This window comes from Protopterus annectens, chromosome 3.part1 (genome assembly GCF_019279795.1).
Source record: "Protopterus annectens isolate FY-2018-M chromosome 3.part1, PAN1.0, whole genome shotgun sequence".
NCBI classification, from domain to species: domain Eukaryota; kingdom Metazoa; phylum Chordata; order Ceratodontiformes; family Protopteridae; genus Protopterus; species Protopterus annectens.
The window spans coordinates 101,093,816-101,098,815 of record NC_056732.1 but is presented as its reverse complement, the minus strand read 5'-3'; the positions used below and the strand labels follow the sequence as shown (position 1 = coordinate 101,098,815).

The 5,000-nt window shown below is 39.1% G+C and overlaps 1 protein-coding gene across 1 annotated transcript in view; it reads right to left on the bottom strand.

Annotated features, from left to right (window-relative positions):
• LOC122798020 (ethanolaminephosphotransferase 1-like) overlaps window positions 1-5,000 on the bottom strand; it is a 1,115,305-nt gene that overhangs the window by 1,021,482 nt on the left and 88,823 nt on the right. The gene's annotated exons all lie outside the window — the stretch shown is intronic.

The following is a 5,000-nucleotide window of genomic DNA, read 5'->3' as shown; positions in this document are numbered from 1 at the left end:
ACCTGTCAAAAAAGGCACACTTTTTAATATTAGTACTGATAAGTTGAGCAGCTGACAAAGTAAGAGAATCTACATGCACTTCTAAAATAAAGTAATCTATAACTCTGATCATTACAATTATTAACAAATTGTAAACCCTCCACATTTTCTTCCAAAAGTGCCATTTGCAGAGGGATTATTAGGGGGAGAGCAACATTTTGAGCCAAAATCAGGGACATTTGAGAGGTTTGGATATACCTAATTCTATAAAGAGATTTATTTCCATGTACCCCTCAACCTCTTAATGCAGGAAATCTGGAGAAGGCCAAATATATTGGGGGAACATACAAACAGTACTAAAAATTGCTCTTGTATAAACTTAGACAGTTGATGGAATAACAGGTCTTGCTTTAGCATGCATTTTTCTGAAGGGTATGAAGTCTGAAACTCAATGGCTGTCATTATTTAGTGACTTCATTCCTAAATGATTTGCCAGAAAACCACAAATATTTTGAGGAACAAACCAAAAATAAGAAGCAAAAATTATTTATTCTGCGAAAATATGGACAGTTGAGAGGTATAGTTCAGCCAGAGCGGTCTTTGAGTTTGTCACCCTTCCCCCCTCACAAAATCATGCTCGAATGGGGCCTCCCCCCTGCAGTCATTCCAATTTCCCATTACTTGGCTATTTCGCCCCATTTACCATAAACACTTTAATGCGCATACTACTTTACTTCTACAATGATTTGAATTTCATTTAAAAGTTTTATTTTACATTTTACAGCACAAACACTAATAGACATCTACTAAACAAAGCAATGCAGTCTCACAATGAAAATAGACTTAGCATTAAAACCTTTCTGCTCTTGAAACTCACATTCATTGAAACAGTATTGAAACCTACATTCAAAGAAAATACACCTGGCCAGTGGCTTTTAAAGATTAACTTTGGGTTGTTTTCAAATCATAGGCCCCTTGCACACGAAACGTACATGTGTTCTTTGATACACCTTCCTGATTGTACTAAATTATATTCCTTGTATAATACAGTACAGTTGTTAAAGGGCATTTTAAATTTGTTTTGAACATTTTTCCAGTAAACAATGAAACAAAATACATGCACAAATAATGACAAAACTGCCCAGTTCAGAACATTTCCATTATAAAAGTCTACTCAAACTTCTACAGTCCACCAGTATCAGTAAATATGCACAATCTCTGCAGAGGTAAAGGTCATCTAAATAATTCCACATTAAAGAGATCTGTAACTAATGAAGTAGTTGCTGTTAGCAAACAACTTTATATTTCATTGTTTCATCTACAAATAAAGTGCCTGTTACCCTTGAGGAATAAATTGCCCAAGTTAAATTAAAAATGATAAGCTGATAATATTGCAATAGGGAATAGATGGCAACTGATAACAGGTTCATAGTTACTAGGTATCTCTGCCAATGAGGACATTCTCAGGACTGCAGCATCCACCCCCTTTAAAAGTATAACACAGTACAGTATCAACAATGCATCCACATACTGTGAGAGTAGAACCCACAGCCTTCTGCATCAAATGCAAGTATTCAACTTATGTCTTTAACAATGCAAGCAGACTCAGCAGAAGCAGCACTAAACTTTTCTTCCCCTGAAACAATCAGCTCCTTGTAAAATCCGCTTGACACTCAATTGTATCTCTCAACTTTGCTGCACAAGAAATCTGGAAAAAGCCAAAATCTTGGAAAGTTGCTAGAATAAAATGCTGTGTTACCACCATGCAATTTGCTGCCAAGTCTTAAACTCAGGACCCTGTGCATTACAGTCAGAGCAACATACTTCTCTTCTTCTCTTTTGGCTGTTGCCGTTAGGGGTCACCACAGTGGATCATCTGTTTCCATTTCTTTCTGTCCTCTGCATCTTGCTCTGTCACACCAACCACCTGCATGTCCTCTCTCACCACATCCATAAACCTTATCTTAGGCCTTCCTCTTGCTCTGTCACACCAACCACCTGCATGTTCTCTCTCACCACATCCATAAACCTTATCTTAGGCCTTCCTCTTGCTCTGTCACACCAACCACCTGCATGTCCTCTCTCACCACATCCATAAACCTTATCTTAGGCCTTCCTCTTTTCCTCTTACCTGGCAGCTCCATCCTTCGCATCCTTTCCCAATATACCCAGTATCCCTCCTCAGCACATGTCCAAACCAACACTATCTCATCTCTCTGACTGTCTCCAAACCGTACAACCTGAGCTGACCCTCTAATATACTGATTTCTAATCCTGTCTATCCTTCTCACACACAGTGCAAATCTTAACATCTTTAACTCTGCCACTTCCAGCTCTGACTCCTGCCTTTTTGTCAATGCCACCGTCTCCAACCCATACAACATAGTTGGTCTCACTACCCTCTTGTAGACCTTCCCTTTCACTCTTACTGGTACCTGTCTGTCACAAATGACTCCTGACACTCTTCTCCACCCATTCCACCCTGCCTGTACTCTCTTCTTCACCTCTCTTCCATACTCACCATTACTCTGAACTGTTGATCCCAAGTATTTAAACTCATCCACCTTCGCCAACTCTCCTCCCTGCATCCTCACCATGCCTCTATCCTCCCTCTCATTCATATACATATATTCTGTCTTAGTCCTCCTGACCTTCAATACTCTCCTCTCTAGAGCATATCTCTACCTCTCCAGGGTCTCCTCAACCTGGTCTCTACTCTCACTACAGATCACAATGTCATCTGCAAACATCACAGTCCATGGAGCCTCCTGTCTAATCTCGTCTGTCAACCTGTCCATCACCACTGCAAATAAGAAAGGGCTCAGAGCTGATCCTTGATGTAATCCCACCTCCACCTTAAACGCATCTGTCACTCCCACTGCACTGTCACTGTCACTGGGGGGGGGGGCTGCAGTCCAACAGCATGAGCCGCCCCTAACACACACACGTATATGTATATGCATACAATATTAAAAATTCTTAGCACAAAGGAACGGAAACTTTGGAAGTTTGAAGTGATGCCAACAGGACTGACTGACTGGAACAGGGGGAAGAGGGACACCCAGTAGAAGTTGGTTTAATAAGATTAAAGAATACTGGGAGCAACATAAAGAAGGTGGCAACTTTGTGTAATGGAGTATTACTACGGAAGGATATAACTTAGAAAAGGTTGATTTTTTTTTGTCCTACCAGTTATTACTAAAGAAAGATGCAACTTACAAAAGACAAAAAAACATTTTGTCTTGCCAGTATTTAGTAACAATACTAAAATGAAGTTAAAGAAAAATAAAGACAATACAATACAACAACTAGCAAACCTCCTGATAGAAGCAAGGTCATTAGCAGTAAGAACTAAAGAATTAGTAGGTAGACTATATAAAATATTACACAGCAGTTTAAAAGATGCAAGAGAATAACATCAGGACGGAGTGAGAGAATACACTAGATTAGTCGATTTCAAGGGAGCAGTGGCAGGGGATACGCAAGGCACCAAGGCACGTGACCTCATCCAGGAGATTTAGAAATTTTGCAAGGAAATCCCTACACAAGTAGTTTAATACCTCTGATAAACTGTATAAGATCTTCCATACAATGGCTCAAAGGTGCTGGAGATGTAGATTAGGAGAGGCGGGGCATTGGCAACACATCTTCTGGACATGTCTTAAGCTGAAACAATGTAAACAAGACACCAGAATCTATTAAGGAACATACTGGAAAATGAGGTGGAGCTAATAAATTGTTTCTTTTAGCTTGGGATTTGAATCTGAACGAGCTCAGGTAGTATAAAGTCATGATAGTTTTAATTATACTAACAGCCAAAAAGGTAAAAACAAAATGGAAACCAGAGTTAGAACTTAATGTAAGGGAGATAGTTAAAAGTGGATGAGAAGTAGTGAGCTAAGACCCTTAAGTAAAAGGCTTACTAATGTGTGCTAATAAATGGTCACTTTGTAACAATTTTATATAGACACAGCAAGAGTAGAAAGGTTGAGGATTGACTGAATAGGGAAAAAAGAAAAGTGACACTGGGCAGAATAAGTGTTCATTGCTTGACAAAGTGGGCGTGGAGCTAAATGTAACCTTTACATATAGCTGTTCCCTATTTTTGAGGGCCTATATGGAGTGCCAAGAAACTAATTGAGGCCAGGTATCCTAATACTTAAGGTGATTGACTCTGGATCAGAGGATTGTAAGTTTGAAACCCACCGTGGTCATTCAGAAGCACAAAAGCATTTTTGTCAGGCAGTTAGCACAGAGGATTAAGGTTATAAGCTATTTACGAGCTGCTGCATATGGCCCATAGTTTGAGTCTCTCAACCTCGTTTGCCTACTGTGTGACTTTGAGCAAGTCACTTAACCAGACAGTGGTTTGGGGCAATCAGGAAAACTGGGCTAGGATACTCTTTGGCCTTCTTGACTGCATACTTAATAACTACCTATTGTTCTAAATGGTAAAATGTACAGTGGTTTGGGGCAATCAGGAAAACTGGGCTAGGATACTCTTTGGCCTTCTTGACTGCATACTTAATAACTACCTATTGTTCTAAATGGTAAAATGTGTAAGCTATGATGTCTCTATAACTCTGTCAGAATTGAGGTGCGTGCTATTGTAGCTGAAGAGATTATTTAGATGGCAATTCATTAGTTTATACTCTGGGGAGCAGAATGAACATGCCCCATGCATGAGGACTGCTCAGTTTCTACTATTTGAAAATGTTCTTTTTTTGTGATCAGTAATAAAATTCTACTTTCTCTCTCTCAGAAAAGCAGGTGGCATAGACATGCAGCTAAGAGATGGATGGACTGCAGGGCAGAAAACCTGCAATAGTCAGGCATGACTGTCAAAGAAATGAGAAGAATGATATATATATATATACATATATATATATATATATATATATATATATATATATATATATATATATATATATATATATGATTCCCTATTACACTGCCGCAGACTTAGGCTGTCGAATGCGTCTTTGTCGAACAGTAAAGTGCAAAAAGGCAAGATAGCTTGT